The sequence below is a fragment of the Thamnophis sirtalis genome, unplaced genomic scaffold (genome assembly GCF_051295495.1).
Source record: "Thamnophis sirtalis isolate CommonGarterSnake01/CBP01778 unplaced genomic scaffold, rThaSir2_p1.2 scaffold_3, whole genome shotgun sequence".
NCBI lineage: Eukaryota > Metazoa > Chordata > Lepidosauria > Squamata > Natricidae > Thamnophis > Thamnophis sirtalis.
In genome coordinates, this window is record NW_028261383.1 from 97,440,559 (window position 1) to 97,449,671 (window position 9,113).

Below are 9,113 nucleotides of genomic sequence, written 5' to 3' on the forward strand. Positions count from 1 at the left end.
ACGACCATAAGCCGCACTGAAAATCCTAAAATTTGATCCAAAATCGGCAGTGCGGCTTATAACCCGGTGCGCTTTATATGTGGAAAAAGATCTCCCAGCTGCTTTGCTCCTCGCGACTGCAACAGATGTCCAGAAGCGGCCCCTGGGGCCAATGGGGACCGGACCCCCAGCTCGACAGCCCCTGTCGCCTCTGGACGTCCACCGCAGCTGTGAGGAGCCGAGGAGAGCGCGGAGAAGAGCGCGCAACGGCCCCCGGCGCTCCGGGAAGCGGGAGAGGCGCGCGGCCCGGCCTCTCCTCCCTGGACGCCGCAGCAGCAGCCCCAAGCGCACCGATCCCCGCGCCCTTCGCATCGGGGCATGCTCTTGCAGCACGCCCCGATGCGAAAAACACAGAGATCGGTGCGCCCGGGGCCGCCGCCGCGACGTCCAGGGAGGAGAAATCAAACCGCGCGCCTCTCCCGCCTCCCGGAGCGCCAAGAACCGTCGCGCGCTCCCCTCCACACTCTCCTCGGCTCCCCACAACCGCAACAGACGTCCAGAAGCGACAGGGGCCACCGAGCCGGAAATCCAATCCCCACCAGCCCCAAAAGCCGCTTCTGGACATCTGTTGCAGTCGCGAGGAGCGGCACGAAGGCTCCCGGCGCTCCAGGAAACACCGAAAGCAGCTGGGAGAAGCGCGCGGCCCGGCCTCCCCTCCCTGGACGCCGCAGCAGCAGCCCCAAACTCACCGATCCCAGTGCCTTTCGCATCGGGGCGCGCTGCAAGAGCATGCCCCGATGCGAAAAACACAGAGATCGGTGCGCCCGGGGCCGCCGCTGCGACGTCCAGGGAGGAGAAACCAAGCCGCGCGCCCCTCCCAGCCGCCCTCGGCGCCCCCCGGAGCGCCAAGAACCCTCGTGCCGCTCCTCGCGACTGCAACAGATGTCCAGAAGTGTCGGGAAATGTGCGGCTTATAACCCGGTGCGCTTTATATGTGGAAAAAGTTTGAAAAATTAACGTTAATTGATACTGCGGCTTATAATGCGGTGCGGCTTTTGGTCGTGAAAATACGGTAAATGGTCATTGTGCTTTTATTTTCAGGTGTTTGTATTTTGTGATTATCTCAAGTTCTTTTTTGCTGTTTCCAGGCACTGTCAAGTCTACTATCCAGACTTTTTTGTCTTTCTTATTGACAATTCAATTCAATTCAATTCAATTTATTAAATTTATATGCCGCCCTTTTCCCCCCGAAGGGGACTCAGGGCGGCTCACAACTCGAACCGGGGAGGGGAATACAGACAAAAGATTTAAAAACAACAACATAACAATATATAATTTAAAAACTCACAACAGTCATACCATTCGAGACGGGGGCAACAGCTCTTTAGCCCCAGGCCTGTCGGAACAACCAGGTTTTGAGGGCTTTGCAGAAGGTCTGGAGGGTGGTGAGGGTTCGAATCTCCACGGGGAGTTCGTTCCAGAGGGTCGGAGCAGCCACAGAGAAGGCTCTCCTCCGGGTAGTCGCCAGTCGACACTGGCCGGCGGATGGGATTCGGAGGAGGCCTAATCTGTGGGATCTAATCGGTCTAGTGGAGGTAATTGGCAGCAGGCGGTCTCTCAAGTACCCAAGTCCAATACCATTGTGAGGCATAAAAGTGTGTGTGTATATGGTACCTGCAACATAATATCTCAGAGTTAACAATTGTATTACAGTTAACAGCTGTATCTGTCCGCCCCGTGCCAACTCAATGAAGCGGTTGTCGTGATGTGCCAGTGCCTCGAGGCTGTTAGGGACTGGATGAGCGATTGTGGGTGTACCTTGGTTCACCCACGTAACACCTATCCTCCGCGAGCTGCACTGGCTGCCTATTGGTCTCTGGATACGCTTCAAGGCGCTAGTCATTACTTATAAAGCCCTTAATGGTATTGGACCTGGGTACTTGAGAGACCGGGGCATCCATGGAGATTTTGAATTTTGAAATAATAGACATGTACTGTATTGTAAGTAACAAAGGAATTTATATTGATATTTATATAAATATAGAAAAGAAATATAACATAACTAAACAGAATTTTATCCAAACATATTAAGCTGAACATTCCTTCTATAAGTGGAGAAAATTGAGATCTGGCATTCACTGAGGAAATATAGAGGCTTTGATCTTTCCAATTTCATCTTTTGTCATCTATACCTAGTGCCTATCCATGTTGTCCTAGCAGAATTCGAACCTCCCAGAACACTGCAGGAGTATTGAAAAATCCTCTTGGAAGAACAAAATTAATCTGAGTGCAATTCTTACTCCAATCCCTTGTGTGAAGATAGATCACATTTTGGGCACTCAGTTACAGCCTGCCTATATTTACAGCCATTTGTAATACTTTGTAATACTTTGGAGTCACATCACCATGATTTACAACTTTTTATTTTTTTGCCAGAAACCAGTGTTTACTTTTGGCTTCCAGCAAAGAAAATCCCACTGTGAACCATGGGCTTGCTTAATGATCAGTTAACACCTGCCACAAAAAAAAAATTGTAAAATTGGGTGTGGTTCCAGGGATGATCTGCTTAATGACTAGCTGGACTTAGGACTGGGTTCAATTACTGTTGTAAATCAACAGTACCTATAGACAGGTTCTTGCCAGACTAAATCTTTACTACTTTCACACTAATGGATCTCCTTGGGAGATTCTAGAGTGTGCGTGTCATTTTCTTCCTGTCTCCTATCCAGCTCTGAACTGGGCTGCTTCTTGTCTCCCTCCCCTTTCTGAAATGTGCTCCCTCTTTCCTATAGTCCATCATGCTAGCTCTCCCTTCATGGGCACCATCTCTCACAGAATGTTGTATTTCTCTATGACCTTTCTTAAGGCACTTCTCTAACATTATAGGGACAAGTTTCCCATAGAATTTAAAAGGGCATTAAAGTGATCTTCTGAGAAAATGCCAGTTTGCATTATGTGCTTACTCATGATTAGCTGAACCATTGTTTGTTCAACTAACTCCTTTTTCTCTGATATGTTGAAGCATAAATTAACTACATGAACTGAATTCACACAATATATAGGCTAGGACGGTGATGGTGAACCTATGACACGCATGTCAAAGTTTTGGTGACTCAGCATTACTGTAGTTTCCCAACACCCAACAACTATTTTTGAAAGCACACCCTGTTCTCATGAGATTTTTTGTAGGGTGTTGTGGAGTACTAGCCTCTCATGCAACTCTTTGAGGCTCCAGAGGTTGTGCAAGATCACACCCTATTCTAGCTTAGCTTCTTTCAGGTCATTAGTGAATTATGTTTCTGTTTCTGCATGCATGCACTTTGAATTCTCAATGTGTATAGTCTATTGCACAGTGTTTTGAACAGAGTTGGAAGGGACCTTGAAAGTCTTTTAGTTCAACCCCCTGATCAAGCAGGACACCCCATCAAGAAAAGTGATTGTCCAGTCTCTTCTTAAAAGTGATGGAGCACCCAGAGTTTCTGAAGGTAAGATGTGGCTAATTGTTCTCACCATTAGGCAATTTCTCCTTAGTTCTAGATTGCTTCTCTCCTTAATTAGTTTCCATCCATTGTATCTTGTCTTGGCTATGGTGTTTTGGAAAATAGGATGACTTCTTCCTTGTGGCAACCCTTCAAATATTGGAACACTATCATGTCACCCGTAGCCTTTGTTTTCACTAACTACACATACCCAATTCATGCAACTTCTACTGCTTCCGAAAATTGCATGAGAATGGGGCATGCTTTCACATGGATTTTTGAAGGCCACAGAAGCTGCTGAAGAATATTCCCCAAAGCTGCTTCAAGAATGGTCTTACATGAACTAGAGCAATCTTGGGTAGCTGCAGAGGCCTGTCAGCAGAAAGAGATTACTGCCTGAAGGTATGTGGCAAATCCTGGGAATCACACGATTGGAATAAATAAACAAATAAATAAATGGATATGTAAAGAATTGTTTCACTTTTGTTCAGGGGGCAGTATGTATGACATGCCAGCAGATTTGGCATTTTCTGAATTTTTTGACAAGTTGAGATCAAAAGATTCGTCATCACTACCCTTAATAGTGTATTCTTAGGATTAATAATATAATGGATTTGAGCATAGCAATTATGCAAGTTCCTATTATGAAGTATGAACAAATAAAAATATTCATATTCAGAGACAAATCTGTTCTTCCTTTCATGGATTTAATATCTGTAAAAAAAAATAAGGTGTTAAAATAACTAAATTACATAACCATTATATTTATAATATAAATTTCTAGAAATGGAAATCATTTCTGGAAAAGAAATGGAATAGCTGAAAAAGTCTTAATATTGTAACTGTGTGAGATAATAGCTCAATATAAATTTTAATTCAACTGAGTTCTAAGAACCATGTAATATTATCTGCAGTGTAATTTGAATTTGGCATCTGAGAAACATGATATTCCTGAGTACCATATGTGCATGATGATCCCAGAATAGAGAATGAGCAATGTGCTTCATGACATGTTTAGATTATGCACAGTGACATCAGAATTGCTTGGGATTAGTATTAGCTGTAGCTTTTATTATGATCACAATAAACAAAGCAGAATATGTAGACATAGAAAGGGATTTAATGGACAGGCAGGGCATATACTGTATATATATATTTCTATTTTTTAAATTTCTATAATATTTTGTGTCATACAACAAAGTGAATGAAGGAAATAGAAAAGAATTCTTTATTGGCCAAGTGTGATTGGACACAAAGAATTTGTCTTTGGTGCATATCCTCTTAGTGTACCTAATAAGACAAGATACATTCATCAAGAATCATAAGGTACAACACTTAATGATAGTCATAGGGTACAAATAAGCAATCAGGAAATAATCAATATCAGTATAAATCTTAAGGATACAAGCAACAAAATTATAGTCCTCCAGTCATAAGTAGGAGGAGATGGGTGATAGGAACGATGAGAAGACTAATAGTAATAGTAATGCAGCCTTAGTGAATAGTTTGACAGTGGTGAGGGAATTATTTGTTTAGCAGAGTGATGGCATTCAGGGAAAAACTGTTCTTGTGACTTGTTTTGGTGTGCAGTGCTCTATAGCGCCGTTTCAAGGGTAGGAGTTGAAACAGTTTTTGTCCAGGATGCGAGGTGTCTGTAAATATTTTCAAGGCCCTCTTTTTGACTTGTGCAGTGTTCAGGTCATCAATGGAAGGCAGGTTGGTAGTAATTGTTTTTTCTGCAGTTCTAATTATCCTCTGAAGTCTGTGTCTGTCTTGTGGAGTTGTAGAACCAAACCAGACAGTTATAGAGGTGCAGATGACAGACTCAATAATTCATCTGTAGAACTGAATCAGCAGCTCCTTGGGCAGTTTGAGCTTCCTGAGTTGGCACAGAAAGAACATTCTTTGTTATGCTTTTTTGATGAGGTTTTTGATGTTAGTCTATTTTACATATTGAGATACGTATGATAGAACCTAGAAATTTGAAAGTCTCTACTGTTGATACTGTGTTGTCTAGTATTGTAACAGGTGGTAGTATGGTAGGTTTCTCCTAAAGTCTACGGTTTTGAGTGTGTTCAGTTCCAGATTGTTCCGGTCACACCATGAGGCTAGTTGTTCCACCTCCCATCTGTATGCGGTTTCATCATTGTCTCAAATGAGACCAATCACTGTTGTGTCATCTGCAAACTTCAGTAATTTAACAGATGGAACATTTTAGACGCAGTCCCGTTTTTGTGAAAACAGGCCCGTTTTTGGTCAAAAAAAGGGCACGAATAGCCTTTAGGAGGCTTATAGAGTGCTCCCGAGGGCTTGGTGGTGGTGGTGGGGAATTGAGCAAAAAATGGCCTGTTTTTCACTCATTTCATTTGCATGGCCATTTTAGTGAAGGGGGCGGGGTTTCAGGAGGCAAAAATGTTACATTCAGTGTATAAGATGCACCCAGATTATCACCCTATTTTTTGAGGGAAAAGGGTGTGTCTTATACTCTGAAAAATATGTTATATAGAAAAGTGGAAAGAGCACACATCCCTGGGGGGCTCCTGTGCTAATTGTACAAATATCTGGTGTGATTTTGCCTAGTTTCACATGCTGCTTCCTGTCTGTTAGGAAGTTAACATTACTCTGAGCTTATAATTTTACACATCAAACATAATTATAATTGTCTAGTTCAGAATGCTGATTTCCAGCTGCATCAGCCAATAGTAAATGAGGGTTCCTGTTCCCACATAGTCATTACTTGGGCGTGTGAATTAATTGGCTTTTCCTTCAGATGTATTGTAGCAAAAATCATAAACCTTCCAGTGTAGAGGAAGATAATATTCCCATTGGCAGAAGCTCACTCCTCGCCTTGCTTCACAACTTCTCTCTCTCTTAAAACAATCACTTCTTGGCTTATTGTAACATAACCAAAACAAAGTACTTTGGCAGCTTGTCCATTGCTAGATATAAAAAAAAACTACTACTTATTTTCAGTGTAGGTAGTCCTTGAGTTTGGATCACAATTGAATAATTTCTACTGTTAAGCTGTAAAATGAGTCATGCCCAATCTTATGACTTTTGCTATGGTTGTTAAGCAAAACACTGTGGTTGTTAAGCAAAACACTGCAGTTGTTAAGTGAATTACAGAATTATGTAAATTTGGCTTGTCAATCACATGACTCTGGGACACTGCAATTGTTATATCCGAGTTGCCAAGTACCCTAATTTTGATCACATGACCTTGGGGTACTGTCGCAAATACAAGGACTGGCCACAAGTTACTTTGTTTAGCACTATTATAATTTCAAATGGTTGTAAGTCGTGGATTACATTAAAGTTGAACCAATTACCACAAAATAGGTTTTTTAAAGACTTCACGATGCGGCCAAACTTCATGATGTGGCCTTTATACCATTGACTTGACCTCTGTGTTGCTCCTAGAATTTATTATTTACATGGCCATATGTTGAACTGGATACCGTCTTGTGGTAGTTTATGAGTGATGACATCAACAACATGCACTGGAAAATATAGAAACAATACAGTATTGCTTTTCCCCCCCCAAGATCATCATTCAAACCAAATATTTGGCTTAACCAATTGCAATAAACTGCAAACTATTGTCATTTTATTATTTATTTTGCTTTTTGTGGGACTTAAATTTACAGTTTAGTAGTCAAATTTGGAAGGTTTCTGAAGTTTCGGTCTGTATTAAAAGGTAAAAAGAAAATCCTTCGTGTACAAATGTATTGGAAGATTAGAATAATTTACTCAAACAAGGTTTAGCTGGAAAGAGATACTGTATTGCAAGATGTATTGGGTTAATCAGCAGTGTAAATTGCCATTGCCTTTAGCATTACCTTAGATGTGTTAATGCATATTTATTTCATAATTAGAGAACATGTTTATTTAAAAATTTTCTAAAGTGCCATCTATAACTGATAGTGTCTTTATTAAATACACACACACATATATGTATGTGTATCTCTTCAGAAAAATATATCACTAACCTCTTTTCAACTATGTGTAGTTGCATTCTCACAAGCAATCTAGTCAGAAGAGAAAAAGAAGAGGTAGAATCTGGCCTTAAGTGATATGCAGTACTGCAGGCTATTTCTGCTGACTGCCGGCTACCAGCAGTTTGATTCTCACCGGCCCAAGGTTGACTCAGCCTTCCCTTCTTCTGGTAAAATGATGACCCAGTTGTTGGAGCAATATGCTGACTCTGTAAACTACTTAGAGAGGGCTGTAAAGTGATATGTAAGTCTGCTATTGCTAGTGGGTGCTTAACACTAATCTGTATACACGGGGCTCTTCTTCATGGCATAGCGCCATCCATCAGTCCTTGAGGCAGCAGAAAATCTCAACAAAATAAAATATGCTGCCCCTTGTGACACCACCACCCCCTGCTGCGGACATGATGCTATGTGCCATTTACATTTATGGCAGGCGTACTTTATACAGGGCATGTTAAGGACATGCCTGGTCCCATGGCTTTGTTTCCTTCCCTTTCCACCAAACGTCATCAGTTGGCAGGAAAATGTATACCAAATACTCTGAGGTGTACTCAGAGGTGCAATGGGATGAATCTGGGATAAGTTTTTTTTTACAAATTGCTGGACTAGCAACCTTACCCATTTATCAAAACCCGCTCTGGTTTGGCACAGAATACTTAGACATGCTCAAAGCTGATGATCAGGCTCCTTTGGACCAGGGGCCTTGCACTACTAATCCTGACAGTTTGTCCAAGATAATCTGATTCTGGGATAGCATTAAGCTGCTGTCCAAAAGAACAGAACTCTTGTAGCAAAACTATGAGATTCCTTTTTGACACTAGTTTAACTTCATTCAGGTGAGCGCTACATCCACGTTCAAAAAGTCTGAACAACAACAACATCAACAGTAGCTAGGCAAGTTGCATCATGAAGCAGCCGCAAAGAAAGAAACGGTCGTCTCCTATTTCAGTATGGAGTCCATCCCCACTCTGCTGTTTCAGGTTGATTCAGGTCTCCGAACTTGGAAGATGCAGCCAGGACAGGTTTGAAGGAGACTCTCCTGTTGTCAAAAGCAGAAGGGCCCTGGAAAACAAGGCTGACAGACACGAAAGGTGGGGGTACGCCTGCGCCAGCCTAAAGTGATGAATAGGGCAGGGATGATTCTATCCTGGGAAGGGGGAGGTTTTACCTGAGTCTTAATACCGGGGTTGACGGATGTGTCAAATTGCACAAAAGCCTAAACTGCTGCGGGTTGTTGCCTGCTTCATACAGTACATGTTTTTGGAGACGAGATCAAAACAATGTCATGAGGGCACGGCAAAAAAAGTTGCCCGGGCACGTTCTTGGCGTGCATCGGAGAAAGCGGTGGAAAAGCCCGAGCTGTGAAATTGCAATGACTCGAGCATGCGCTTTGGAGCCCTTCCTGAGTGCAAAATCCCATATCTCCCATCCCGATTCGCCGTCTTCATTTCCTCATCGGCATTCCAGGCGCGAGGATAACCGTAGCCAGATTTTAACAAGATCCGCGAGTGTGAGTGGGCGCGCGCGCGCTCTCGTTCGTTCGCTCGCTCGTTCGTCAGAGCGAAAGGGAGGGGGAGCCCGCATCGCGGCCCGGAATCTCGCGAGATAATTTCCCGCTTTCCCCCCACCCCTTCCTTTAGACGGGTCAGGATTCTTCGAG